At 43.9% G+C, this 15,349-nt stretch overlaps 1 protein-coding gene across 2 annotated transcripts in view; it reads left to right on the forward strand.

Annotated features, from left to right (window-relative positions):
- Positions 1-15,349, forward strand: part of CLNK (cytokine dependent hematopoietic cell linker) — a 132,093-nt gene that overhangs the window by 13,005 nt on the left and 103,739 nt on the right. The window lies entirely within an intron of this gene.

Consider the following 15,349-nt stretch of genomic DNA (forward strand, 5'->3'; position numbering starts at 1 on the left):
TGGTTCATTTTATCTTGACCTTGGCGTTGGACATTTCAGTTGTGACCTATAAAGTTTTATGAGGTGGTTTAACTGCCAAGATTAAACTTAATACTCTATGTCCTAGAAGTGGTGGAGTGGGCTATGGCACTACGGTCCCTGCACGCAATGGCGATGCCGTGTGTGCCGTCACATGTGACACAATCACGTTGTGAGAGTCTGTCATTACCTAGGAACACGGGTTCAATCAAAGTCTCTCACAGGAGCCTGATATTTCTTGTCTTGCACCAGGGAACTGATCTTCTCTATTTATTTATTTTGGAAAGAGTTTTGATGGTAAAGAAAACATAATAGAGTATGAACGCCAGGAAAGCCTCAGAGGTGTGGAGTTCAAGATCCTGCACATGGATTTAACAGCTTTATGAGAGAGAATTGAGGCCCTTCTTGAACACCTGACAAAGGGCTGGCAACCTTCTGAGACAGTGGGTTAGGAGAGTGTAAGTTCCTGTCTGTATTGACATCTGGAAAGCCAGCCTTCTGGTAGTGTTAACATTGACCCCATGCATTTTGCTCAGCAAACAATAACAACACTTCCCAGCAACACTACTCCACATGACTGCTGTGTCTAGTTGTGAGAATGAAAGAGGGGAGAGGACACAGTATCCCCCAGGCCAGGCACTCTGCAGGCTCACCACTCAGCGCCCACACCCCTCCCAGGTCACTACATCAGACCCCCGCTTTGGGATAACTGTCCCCAACTCAGAGCCACTTCTCTCTGACTCCCAAAGCCATGGTCTCGTGCCCCATGGAACTGCTTCACGATGATCAGGAACATCCCCCTGGTCGATCTCTCATCAGTGACGCATCCCCAAACTGAATGGCTGTTTTGCTTTGAGAGGCCTATTTCTTCTTTGAAACCTTGCACAACCAAAGTCACTCAGTCGCTCAGTGGGGATGGGTGTCAGTTCTTCTCAAAAATGTCCAGCTCTTCAATGATAAAGATAATTTTTTTAAAGGGCCCAGCTCAATGTTCAGCTCAATGCCCAATAAACAATCCCCTCACTGTATCTGCATGGCAAGACTCCTCATAAACTCAGGTCATTATTTCCCTTCAGGATGAATGTGAACAACCCCTGCCTTTGACCTCAGGGAGTGACTGCATTTCAATTTGCAGCAATTAGTAAGTGTAAATCCCACAGACTCTTGGGTAAATGAAGCGCCCTGATTTCAGCATCCTGAGATCAGAGGCTGGTCCCCAGCGGAGTAGTCAGTGTGGCCACCTTACTAGTCACCCAGAGGTCATTACGAACCATCTCTCAGTCCAACCAGGCCTGTCCTCTGCTGCTATCAAAGCACATTCCTAGGATTCAGCTCCGTGGTTGGCTGGCAATTAAAAAGCGCCAAGCTGAGAGAGAGCTGAGCCGAGACATGGGCGAGAGTCTGCCAGGGGCTGCAGACATGGCCGGGGGACCTTTGCAGGAGCAGTGGGTGTGTTCAGCCCCGGACCTCAGGAAGAGTTGCAGTGCTGAGGGCGGGGAGGATTGGAAGATCCCCTCCTTCTCGCTCAACAGCAGCACTGCCCACTGGGGAGAGAACTCGCTGGCTTCCCTCTCTCCACTACTTGGGAAACTTCCCGCTGAAAACAGGTGTCCCCTGGTGGCTGTCCACAAGGTTGGCCTTCTCCTAATTATGGCCTTTCAAAATGTCACAAAGCATAAAGAAGGCCGTGACTTACTTCAGTGTTTGAGTTTGTTATCATATAATTAATGCCCTTCACTGTAGAAATTTAAAAAATATATACAAAGAAAAGTTGCCACTACTCAAAGCGCTGAAAAGCCATCAGCATCGTGGGATGCATCCTCGGAGACTTCCTCATACAACTATGCATCCCATTTGGTATCGGAACTGTAATATATCATCAGTATCTTCCAATGTTCCTCAAGTCATTTTTATAGCCATGCAATCTCCCATCATTTAGGCGTCTCGTGTTTTATGTTCTTCCACTGCTAGGATACAACACAACTCATGGAATAATTTGACAAGTTCTATTAATATAATCATGTCTAAATGTTAGGATGCTGTTTTATTACCTGGTAAGAAGCAAAACCAACCACCCCAGGGACTCTTTCTTATAAGCCAGGCCAGCGTTTGGAGAGCCCGACCCACAATGACAGTTTACAATGATCACGCAGTATTTGAAGATGTACCTGTGTGGAGAAAGTGGAAATGAGTCCAGCATGTATGGTTGGGGACCCCACAGAGGCCGTTCTACCTTCCGTGGACCCCACTCTCCCCCACAGATAAGAGAAGGAAAAGAGCAAAGTTTATGTCAGGAAAACCTTTGGTTGTGTCCAAATGCACCGGATACCAAAAGGTGAAAAGGTTTCTAAAACTTTTGGGATGGATATGATTTGGAGCCAGAATCAGGAAGTCCTGGAAAATGTATTCATCAGAAAGAGGAAAGGGGATTTCCTGGAGGCCTATCTGCCTGGAATTTCAGAATTCCTGGTGAAGGGAGACAAGGTCACAATCGAGAGCCTAGGAGATGTGGTCACAGGCTAAATATTAAGCAGCAAACTTATGAGTGTCTCCTGTATGGTTCTCCATTCTTGCCTTCCACCTTCTGCATTATTTGGGTGGAGGGGACATTTTTGAAGACACATATTTTAAGAGCTTAAAAAGGATTGTGAGCTAACCCAAGGAAGGAGGTATTTCCATTGAACATTTATTTAACTCCCTTGGTGTGGAGGCCAAATGTTTGGTGATAAAGAGTGTGAGCTCTGGTGTGATCTAATAAGAATACCAGCTCTGCCACACACCAGCTGTGATGTTTTAGGCACTTATTTAGCCTCTCTGGGCTTCATTCTCTCTATCTACAAAATGGAAATAGTAATAGTAATTGTTGCAAAGACTTGCTAAGATTAGGGACAATGACAGCAGTGTCTTTAGCTCTAGCTCTGCGTCCGGCACAGAGGTAGCTCTGCACAGATGTTGCCACAGAGCGCACTCTCTAAGGATGGTACAATATCCCACCCCACATACTCAGTGCCATGGGACCTGGATGCTCCCACTCAGAGGTGGATCTATTTCTCCACCTCTTTTACCTTGCATGGGCCCGTGACAGTGCTGAGCGATGGAACAGGACAGAAGGGACACTGCCGTGTCTTGCTGGAGGCTTCAGCACCCAGGCAGCTCTGCTTCCTGCCCTTGGAAGCCAGTTTCCCCCGTCTTGGGCTGTGACCGCCATGCTGCGAGAAGCCCAGGCCATGTGCGGAAGCCCAGGAGACCATTTCCTGGTGGAGAGACAGGAAAGCCGAGGGTCAATGGGCACCAGATGTGAGTCGAGAACCAGCCGGGCCTTCAGCCCGGTCCAGCTTGGAGATAACCACCTGAACACAATAGCAGGAGAGAACCTGAGAGGGACCCATCCAGCTGAGGGTCAGGAGAGACCAACATAAATGGTGTTCCTAAGCCACTGCTCTGGAGGGGGGTGTCTTTCAGCCAGCGATGACGGGGACAGATACTGTCTGCAGTTTTCATTATCATCTCAGTTATTACTTCCTGCAGGACCTTTGCTGCTAAATAGTTAGGATGCAAGTTAGAGATTCATATGACTTGATAGTCCACCTTGAGGAACATTCATTCTAGATGAGAATGGCAATGAATAAATAAAGAACTAATAGTGGGCAAGTAGGGTCTGTGTTCCAAGTGTGTGCAAACTGCTAAGGGGACAGAGAGGAGTGAGTGGTTAGTCTCTTTGGGGACAAATCTTGGAGAATGGCGTGGTGGTCTTAGAAGAGACAGCGTCACAGAGGAGGTGACAGCTGGTCTGAGCCTGGTGTAGATGTTACCAATGAGATGTTAGCAAGCAACAAACGAAGGAGAGAGCAGGGATAGACTTTCTTACATAATTACTGCAGCTGGAAAGACTCCGTCAGGACTTATACAAAAGGCAACATCAAATTGACTGACAACTTGGATTTTGTTGCTTAAAAATTGATTCTAAGACAACTTATGATGAGTGGGGGGGTTATTGCCCGTATCTCTTCATGGACAGGGAAGAGAAGGAGCTGCAATTCATAACCAAAAAGAGCATGAGCCTGAATTTGGGCTGTGATGTTTCAAATCTAGTGTTGACAGGATGCTTTGGCTGCCCTGCAATGCTGCCTTTTGGATAGGCAGCAATTAGGGGCATTTGTTGTCACTGTTGTTTGAAAAAAAGTTTCCTGAATTCTACACCCAGGTCAGCTTCTGTGGAGTTTTCTAAGGGTTCTATCAGCAAAATCAGCAAAGATTCAAGAAGTGTTATGGGGGGGGGGGGGACATAAAGTCTCTTTCTGCCATCTCCAGCAATGTTTTATTTTTTCCCTTTATTTTCTTCAATTGCTTTAAATATTGATTTGAAATAAAAGAATCATCATAAAATATGCATAAGGTGTAAAGAACAACAAAACCATTTGGATATGTGGGCTCGTTGTCGGGTTTTCAGAATGACCATTACTTTTGAAGTTCTCCTCCATCCTTCTGTGCTCAAAGCTTCTCACGCCCATAGGGAGCAACTGTCCTGAATCCTGTTAACCATTCGTCCACTTTTATTTTTTATTTTACCACATATGTTGGTATCATTTAAAGTAATATGTTTGGCTTTGCTTGTTTCTGAACTTTAGGCCAAAAGAATCATGCTGAGGGGTATAGTTTGTGCCCAGACAACCTGGGTTTTGACAACTGGTTCCACCAGGTATGAGCTGGGAGATCTTCACAAGTTAGTTAGCACCAGTGTGCCTGTCTTCTCAACTGCAGGACAGAAATCATAACAATGCCTATTTTGTGGTGTTCTTGTGAAGACTCGGTGAGCTCATAAGACATTTAGAACAGTTCCTCAGACATAGTGTGGGCTCTGATTATTAGCCATTAACATTCTACTATCTGTTTAATGACCACCCCAATATACTTCCCAAAGATAACCCATAATATTGTGGATTGCCATAATTCATTCAATTTCATGGCTAAGTAATATAGCCATAGGTGCATATAATATACTATTTATTTCTCCACTGTCAGTCAGCAGACATTTGGGTTGTTTTCCAGATTGTGCTTAGCCCAGTGCTGGTGGGAGAATTCTAGTTTGTGTCTTGGAGGATATATTCATGAGCATCTATGTAGACAGGTATATTCTCTAGATTGACCTTCCTGGGGCACAGAGTGTGTCCGCCTCCAACTTTACTAGGCAATGTCACAGCTTCCAGAGCAATCAGGTCCTTTCACATTTCCACACGTGTGTGTAAGTGACCCAGCTGCTTCATGACCTCGTCAACCCTCGGTGCTGGCAGCTTTAATCTTTACCAAACTGATGGATGGTTTTAATTTACTTTTTGTTGACTCTGGATGTGCTTTAGCATCTTTTCAGATATTTATTAGTCATTACATTTTGTTTTCATCTGCACACCGTGCTTGTTTAAATCTTTTGCCCACTTTTCTGTCAGGTTTTTTTGTGTTTTTCACAGTGATGTGCATGAGTTATTTATTTATTCTGGACACTTTTCTCAGTTTGTGACTTGGGTTTTCATTCTCTTTTGTTGTTTTCTTGGGTGATCACAAGTTTGAGGCAGTTGAGCATATCCAACTTTTCTTTATGATTTGTTGATTTTGTGTATTGTTGAAAGAAGCCTTCCTTCGTACCCTGAGATCATTAAGATAGCTTCCTCTATTAAATTCCAGACAGCATAAAACTTGCCTTTGACTATTAGGCCTTTAATCAGTCTGGTGTTGATTAATTTGTGTATGATATAAAGTAGGGAGGATCAATTATTTTATACAGATAAACAATTTACTCAGTGCCATAAATCAAAAAGTCTATCCCTTCTCCACTGATCTGCAGGGTCAGCTCAGTCACAAACTGAGTTTTCCTACCCAGGAGGATCATGCTCTGAGCTTTCTCTTCTGTGCCATGATTACAGTATCTACCCCAAGTTAATTACACAAGCCCTAATTAGTATAACTTCATAGTAATTCATGATATATGAAAAGTTACACTCCTCATCTTGTGCTTCAGCAATAAATTGGCTCTTAAATGTTTAGTCTCTAATGTAAATATTAGAATCACACACACACACACACACACACACACACACACACACACACCACCTTTGGGGATTTTATTGAAATTACTTTGAATATATAGATAAGTTTGTAGAGAAATGGCATCTTTATATTGAGTTTTCCAGTTCCTGAAAATATTCTATATCGAGAGAGAGGAAAAAAAAACCTTCAACATAATCCCATAATGTTTTGTCATTTTTCTCCCCAAAGGACTGGACATTAACATACTTTGAGAGATTTGTTTCTAAGCATTTTACATATTTTAAGGACATTGTCAATGTTAAAATATCAAAGTTTTATTTTTTCATGTTTGCTGTTGGTGTAGATGTTTTTAAGCATGATGTATCCAGCAAACCTGTTAAATGCTTTACCAGTTCTAATGAGTTGTCAGTTTATTCTTTTGGGTTTAGTATGCAGATAATAATGCCATCTGTAAATAATTGAATTTTATTTCTTACTTTCCATTTTGTATATTTTTCTTGCCTGCTGCCACTAGTTAGGAACCTGAAAACACTGATGAATTAGGGTGGTGATAGCAAGCAGCCTTGTTCCTTATCTTAAAGGGGCTGCTTTCAGTATGTCAGCAGGAAACTTGAGACTTGTTTTCTGATTTTGGTAGGCTGAGACCCTAGGTTACCAAGAGTCTTTTTTTTTTATTAAAAACATGCATTAAATGTAATCAATATTTTTTCTGTATTGAGATGATTAAATATGTTTTCCTTCCCCTTCTAATGAAATGATATATCAATGGATTTTCTAACACTAAACAAAAGTTGAATTTCTGGGATAAATACTACTTGGTCATGACATATTAATTTTTAGTATATTGATACAATGAGTCATGAAGTAATATTAGTGAGAAGGCCCTATAATTTTTTTCTCCTGCTCTCCTCATGGGGTATTGGCATCAGGAATGCATTAGCCTCATCAAATGAGTTAGAGAGTACTTCCCAATTTTCTATTCTCAACAAGAGATTGTGTAATGGGGAATAATCTGTTCCTTTACCAATAATACTGTCTTACACTGGTATTTCCTTAGGGGAAGGTTTACAATCATTGATTCAGTATCATTGTTGGTTATAGAAAGATATTCATTTTTACTATTCCTACATGAGTAATTCTTGTTGTTGTATACTTTTTCTAAGTATTTGTTGATTCACTAATATTCTCTTACTATTTTAACCTCTCTTGCAATATACACTTCCAGGTTGAGCATTATTTTCTCTCTGAACCATAGAATTATCTTTCTACACTCTTTTGCCAACCCTTACTGTTGTTGAAAAAATCAGTGATGAATCTGCTTGACATTCTTTTGAAGGTCATAGTCCTTTTTCATCTGCATGTCTATAGCATCTTCTCTTTGTCTCTGGTTTTCTGCAGTTTCACTGAGATGTGCTGAGGTGTGGGTTTCTTTGTATTTATCCTGAATCGGACATCCTCATTCTCTGTTTTGATGTTTTCACTGTTTCTGAAAAGCTTTTATCTTAAAGCCTCCTTTTTTTATTAATTCTTTATTGTTGAAAGTATTATATATGTCCCTTTTTCCCCCATTGACCTTTCCCAGCCTGCCCCCACCCCCAGCCCAGGCCCTCACTCCACTATTGTCTGTGTTCATTGGTTATGCTTATATACATACCAGTTCTTTCATTGATTTCTTACCTCCCCTCATACCATACCCTGTCTTCCCTCTGAGGTTTGACAATCTGGTCTGTTCAATGCTTCTCTGACTCTGGATCTATTTTTGTTCATCGGTTTATGTTGTTCATTATATTCCACAAATGAGTGAGATCACGTGATACTTATCTTTCTCTGACTGGCTTATTTTGCTTAGCATAATGCTCTCTATGTGCATCCATGCTGTTGCAAATGGTAAGAGTTCTTTCTTATTTACAGCAGCATAGTATTCCATGGTGTAGATGTACCACAGTTTTTTAATCCACTCATCTGCTGATGGGAAGCCTCCTTTTTTTAATTTAAACATAAATATACACTTGGTTTATATATTTTTCCTGATAAATATAAAGACTGAACAGCTGATTCTGTTGTCTATAATTTCTTTCATCTATTACTTTGGTGCTTTGTTATTTTAATGGTTTTCTGATTTTATGAGTATGCTCATTTCCATAGAAATTAATCTGTGGAAATTCTTGAGGCCTGGGTTGAAGATGAGCTCCTCCAGGCGGGATCATGTTTGCTTCTCTCAGGTGCTTGAATGAAAAAGAGGACTCACTGACCTCCTACTGAGCTGGTGTGAATCAGTTGGTTGGGTATCATCCTGTGCTCTGAAAGGTTACTGATTCAACTCTCAGTCAGGGCACATGCAGAGGTTGTGGGTTCCACCCCCAGTAGGGGGTGTGTAGGAGGAAGCTGGTTGATTAATGATTCACTCTCACATAGATATTTCTCTCTCTCTCCCTCTCCCTTCCTCCCTTCCTAAAACTTAATTTAAAAAAAAGAAAGAAAGAAAAACAGGATTCATTTACTCTGAATTCTCAAGTTAAAGGCTTTTAGACAACCTAGGCTGAGAACCCACGTGTATTTATAAATTCTCAGAGAAAAAATATTGCCCCCTTTTCTGCACCAGTGCTTGAGTGAGGACGGCAGGCTGAGCTCCAGTTCACTCTTACACTACAGCACTTAGAGCCCAGTTTTATACAGGTCAGGGTCTCCCACTAGACTCCAGACTTCAGAATATTTGAGCTCTTTTTCAAGTCCACTGTGTTCTCTAAAGCTAGGATAAGCAAAGACCATTTTTCCCTGTTGTACCAGTGCCACCAACGGGAAAGCAAACTTCAGTGATCGACTTTTGTCCCTGGGTTCTCACCTTTATTTAAATTTGGGGCTCTCTGAGCAGTCCTTACTCATCAGCAATTATGGCAAAATCCTAGAACTGTTGCCTATGAAAGTTTCAGCCAGGATATCCAGTTCATCACCTGCAAGAAATGGAAGACATTCTCCCTGTGGAATGAATTTTTTAAATTGTACTTTGAGAAAATTTTAATGAGAAATAGGATAAAAAATTCTCCAGGTTGTCAGTTTCATGAGTGATGTTCTTATTTTTACAAAAAGAAAATTAACGCCTCCCTATGATTGGTGTGTTCTTCACTTAATGTGACTCATCGAAGTTTTGCAAATGCTCATTCAATGAACATGAATTAAGCTCTTACTATACAACAGACTTTGAACTATTCATATTTATATTCATTACTTTATTAGATTTAATCTTCAGAAATAAAGGATTCAAGGGCCAGCCTATACATTAAAATGAAAAAAAACAGTATCATTCAGCAGTCTGTGAAGAGCTATTGCTGCTCATCGTGTGCCCAGCAATATTAATTGATCCATATATGTACTGCCAATTAATCTTTATATGCATGAATGAGCAGTAACATAAATAAACCTGTCAATGAATAAATCTAAAATACATGAACAGCCTCATGTGCTGCCATGGAATGATATGGAGATGGGGCTCCAAAATGAGATTAGAAGACTGTCATCTCTCTGTGCCACTGTTTCTCAGATCAGGAGAAAATAAAACACCACCTCATGGAATAAGGCATTAAGGGAGATAATGTATGTAAAAATCATCCATGTAGACCCCTTCTCCCTCTTAGTCAATCAACTTGCTAGATAAGGATTCCGTGATATAATGTGTGTAAAGTAGGTGGGAAATGCCTGGCAGTGCCTCTTCAGTGTTAGTTCCTTGAACTTGGAGATGTAAGACAGTAAGAGCTTTAGCATTTAGTGACATTTGGGACTCAGACTAATCGCTCAGGGTCCTCATCTGTAATCCTCACTAGATTGTGGCCCCATGATGTCCCTGGAGGTAATAAGTAAGAGAAGTTTTAATCAGTTTAATGAGACCAAAAGGATGTGGCATCTCATTATATGGTAATTTGTACGATGAGATGTATTGCTGAGATCAGTGACAAAGTGAGGAGCAAGTGAGATACAGAACATGACAGCATCAGAGAGAGATCACAGCAGAACAAGTGGACTTGGCACAACTGGATGCAGTGAATTGAGTGCTGCCTTAGAATCTGGAACCCCAGGTTTGCATTTGGAATCTGATCATGCTGGCCTTCCAAGGATCACAGCAGGAGCACCTGTGGGCTTCAGGGCAGTTAGCGTGTCTGTGTTCATAATGTATCTGCGTTGCATTGCTGGCACCTAGAATGTGTCTCGTGTGAATCAGCTGAACGCATAGATGAAGTACTTTTTTATAGCTAACCACCTGCTCTGTGGCATGGTGATTAGAACTATCCTTCAGAATTATTGGGAAGACATCCCCTAGCACATTGTAGGTTCTTGCTATAGAGTACTTCTCTCCCTACACTGTTTATAAGAGACTCACCTCTGAATTATACATGAATTAAACATGGCCTTTCCTAGGAGTCCCACCATAAACTAAGTGGCCTCCCAACTTCCAAAAGGCTCTGTCTTAAATTGCCCTCCCCTCTTCCTCCTCCTCCTGCTCCTCCTCCTTTTCCTCCTCCTCTTTCTCAACCTCCCTTCTTTCCCCTCCTCTTTCTCTTTGTCTTCCTTCTCCTCCACCTTCACCTTCTTCTCTTACTACTTCTCCTCCTCTTTCTATTCCTCTTCCTCCTCATCCACCTCCCCTTTTTCCTCACTGGAATTCATAATAACAAACAAAAGGAAAAAAAACAGTTTCTAATAATAACACTCAAGTTACAAAAGGAAAAGCTGTCTAGCGATTTCCCAGCCCTAAAAACAATTTCAAATTCATAATCTGCCAGCTCAGGTGCCATATATAAAATAGTCAGATAGGAGAAAGGAACATCTATATAAAGTTGATTCTACTGGGCAATAAATAGAAAACGTGGTTTGAACGTTGGCTGTTTGGGCTCCTGTGAGTCATAGAGAGTTTCATTTGCCCATGAAAATACTCGACGTTTTATGCACAGGAAATAGGAAGAAGCAGGTGAGAGGAGGCAGCCTTTCTCCAGCACTAGCATGGCTCAAAAGAGACAGGCCCTCTTCATCTTGATTTTGCATGTGCATGGGAATCATGCTGCTGCCCAGAAGCACACAGCCTGGCTCTGCCTCCTCCACTCTGTCTTCCACCATCCCGGTTCATTGTCAGTGAACAACTTCCTTGACCTAATAATTTGCTTGGGCACATCTGCTCTACAGCGGATGTGTCCCAGAAACCTATCATTGGACCATTGCACTTTGCACCTCAATTCTATTTGCCAAGCTGACACATAAGTGCACAGATGTCTCTTCTTCTAAAGCTCTCTGGTTTTAAAAGTGAACCTTAACCTTGCAGAGTTCAACCTCGAATTTGCTTTGAGTTGTGTTCTACTTTAAGAAAGTATTTGCCCGGCAGGTGTGGCTCAGTGGTTGAGCATCAACCTATGAACTAGGAGGTCATGGTTTGATTCTCAGTTGGGGCACGTGCTTAGGTTGCAGGCTTGATCTCCAGTGTGGGATGTGCAGGAGGTGACTGATCAATGATTCTTTCTCATCATGGATGTATCTCTCTCTCTCTCTCTCTCCCTCTCTCTCTCTCTCTCTCTCTCTCTCCCTTTCTGAAATCAATCAAAATCTATTTTTTAAAAAAAGAAAGAAAGCATTCACATCTGTAATACTTTCAAAAATAAAGATAAAATTTTTAAAAGAATTAAACATCAAATAAAAGTTAAGTTCTACTGCCGGGGTCCAACCCCAGCGGGTCCAGGGGTCCCCAAAGGTGTAGACGGAGTTGGCAAAGAAGGAATGACACGGAGACAGTGTTCAGTTGATCAGCAGCCTAGCCAGGATCTCTAGCCAGGATCTCCAGCCAGGTTCTGTGTCCATGTTCTCTTGCTAGGTTCTCCAGCCAGGTTCAGTCACCAGGTTCTAGTCAGGCTCTCTTGCCAACCTCTGCAGTCAGGTTCAGTCCAGGATCCCTTGCCATGTTCTCTCCAGCGAAGCTCCTCCATCTCCAGGTTCCGCGTAGGTTCTGTCTTCTGAGTCCTGACTTCTAAGTTCTGTCTCTCTCTGTCTTGTTACATCTGTATTTATACCAGTTGATTCAATCCTATCAATCTCTATTACAAAGGTTAGGGCATTTCTTATCTCCATTCCAGGGAGTAAAGATTATGCAGCTTAAGCATGATTGTTTGTAGTTAAAGTGATTAATTACCCGCCTGGCACTTAGTTAAGGGGTTTTATTCCCTCCCTAACTTCAGGGGAAAATCCCTACCTGGGGAAACAACCTTTCTCAGAGACCTTGGTTAAAACACATAGTGCCAAGAAGGTGAGCAAACATATTAAGAACAGTATGCCATATATGCCAGGTCCCTTGAAACAGCAAGCATGGACCGGCTCCCGGCATTCTACCAGAAAAAAAAAAAAAGCATTTAGGTTAACAGAAATGCAATGAGAATGTGAAATTTTCAAAAACGGGTATCTATACATGAACTATAATATGTGGGGGGCTGTGCTTGGGCATGTGTGAGTGTCCACCTGTGTGCCATTTTAAAGTGCCCAATATGTCCTGCTACCACCGTTCTGTGATAAGATGATCCTAGGGATTAAATGAGGCTTAAATATAGTGTTGTCTCCAAAGTGAGGCTGTTAAGTATGTAAACTCAATTACATCTGACTTCCACACTTGTGTCGCTTGCACTTAACCTTGCTGATTTATGAGGTTCCATCCTTAGAAACGAGAGGAATTGGCATTTCAAGAGGCATGCAGAATGAGAACAATGGAGTTAAAGTCCCCTGGTGGCACATTATTCATCTGCATAATTCATCTGGTGATTCTATTACAGGCCCGGCCCCAGCTAGACACTGGAGTCGGTGACACGAACACACTGTCCCTCATCCCTTCCATGTGTCTTCATGCCCATTGTTAGCTGTTAGGTGCCATGACAGGGGACAGCACAGGGTGCCTGGATGTGGGAGGAGACGCCTCCCTCGGGCTGGAGCAAATGCGAGGAGGGGGCAGGGGGTATGTTTGGAGAGTTTGTTTCACACACTCCCCTTCATGACCCAGGTCTTGCAGCACTAGTCACAATAGTGAGGATGTGGAAACCACCTCAGTGTCCATTGATGGATGAATGGATAAAGGAAATGTGGTAACAGAATATTATTCACATACAAGAGAATGTTATTCATCACACACCCTCATCCACAGCCGTGGCAGGGTTTGGACTCTGTCCTGAGGTCCCTGGGGATCCATTGGAGCCAGGCTGATATCGGCAGGAAGTTCACCTTCCATCGGAGGGAACTCTGGTTTCTGCTGATGTCGTGCTGAGCCCTCCGTGCAGACCCAGATTGAGTCAGTGATCTCGACGTCAGGACCCATCGGGTCGTCTGTGCCTCCCCCAAGTCTTCTGCTCTGACTGGCATGACATCAGTAATGTCACTGCAGCTGCTCATATCCCCATGCCTGACCTCCACCTCCAGGGCCCTGTGAATCCCCAATGTGAGCTCCCCGCCGTGAGCTCCCCGCCACAGGACCCCAGCAAAGCTGCCAGCTTCCTACCCAGCCAGGAGGCCAATTCCTCTCTACTTAGGAGTCTAAAGCAGGTTTGAATGCGCAATCTTATTCCCCTGGAGCTTAAGACACCCAAGGCAAACATGCATTTTGATCTACTACTTATTTCATTTTCCACATGAAAAGTAGCCCTGACATGCTCAGAGTTGAGGGAGTGGGTGGGCACGCTTCCAGGGGCAGCTGCTATGCCCTCCACCCCCACCCCCCTTCTCGCTGTAGCAAAGGTCTGCCTCTGAAGCTGGAATCACAGGCTCCCAGGTGAGCGCTTCCTGCTGGCTTTACGCATCTGCTTTTCATCTGCCTGTAAGTGGGTTTCGCGTTGCTGTTTATAGTTCTTGCTACAAGGACAGTTCTGGGAAAGCAGGAGCCCGCTGCGCTGGGGAGGGGCAGCGTGGTGAGGAGGGTGAATAGAACAAGAGTAACAGCTCCTGCTGGGACCGCTGTGGAGTCTCCTGACAGGAACTGACCGCAGAGCAATAGGGTTCCTATCGGATGAGGGAGTAGAAGCCGGTGATGTTTATGCCGCTTGTTTAGGGTGCACAGCAGTGAGCAGTAGGGGAGGGATTGTGATGCATGAGGGGGTGAATGTGTGTGTAACAGAAAGATGGAGACTCAGAGACCTTTCAGACCTCCTCTAAGAATTCCAGTGTGGCCTCTGCCCATGCCTGTGCCTTGGACAACCACATGGCAGAGCTTTCAGAAGCCAAGAGCTTCCTCATCGCCTTGTAGATGCCAGAGCTGCGGACTCTGACGACGGAAGAAAATAACCCATTAAGCAGTGAATGGGAGGTCATGTTTGTAGGGAAACAAAACCTGCGTTTCAGGAATTGGGCGGTTCTGGGGTTGGGTCTCAGTTATCGTACTTTATATGGGACGTGGGAGAAGTAGCTTGTCATCGCTGCACCCCACGCGCTGCACCTGGGAAGTGATAACAACGTCCTTCGTCCTTGGTGAGAGGAGACAGGGAAAGCCCCCGGGGGCCCACCCGGGAGGACCTTCTGTGATAGAGGAAGTGCTCTCGACCTGGACCACCCAGTACGGCAGCCCTCCGCCCGGTGCGGACACTGAAACCTTCACATGTGGAGGTTTCTCAGTGCAACTGAGAAACCGAATCTTTTGCTTTTAATTTATTATAACTCAAGCCGCCCCAGGAGTCTGCGACTGTTGTGTTGGACAAAGAGGCTCCAGAACCTACATATTCATGGTCTCGTGTGTTCTCCATGACAGCGTTGAGGTACATGATGCAGAACGTCTTTTCTCATTTCATTGATGAGTACACTGAGTCTCGGAGCAGATCCTGCTACATCTCCCAGGGCACGTAGAGGGTCAGCTGGCTCCCGAGCTGGGAAGCTTCACCTAGGGAGTGAGAGGCAGCCCCACCCACCCGGCCTGCAGGGCCCAGGCACCTGAAGGTGAGGCGGGCACTGCCGAGCAGGGGAAGTGCTCTGCACAATGAGCCAAAGCCACTGACAAAGTGTGATTCATGTGTCAGCGCTGCGGCACCTGTCCAAGCCATTTCCCGTCACTGTCATGGGCGGGGGGTGGGGGGGACAGTGGGAGAGGAGGGGCTGGCGGTGAGGCTCCGAGCCATCCAGTCCGTTTCGAGCAGCCTCACTCGGTAGCGCAAAAAAAGAGCCTGGGTTCTGTGTGTAAGCGCGGCTCACTGGTGCTCAGGAAATGCCTCTTTTCAAAAAACTGTTTACTTTCCAATTACAGTTGACATGCAGTGTGATATCCATTTCAGACGTACAGCTGCGTGTCTGG

The sequence above is a fragment of the Myotis daubentonii genome, chromosome 1 (assembly GCF_963259705.1).
Source record: "Myotis daubentonii chromosome 1, mMyoDau2.1, whole genome shotgun sequence".
Lineage (NCBI taxonomy): Eukaryota > Metazoa > Chordata > Mammalia > Chiroptera > Vespertilionidae > Myotis > Myotis daubentonii.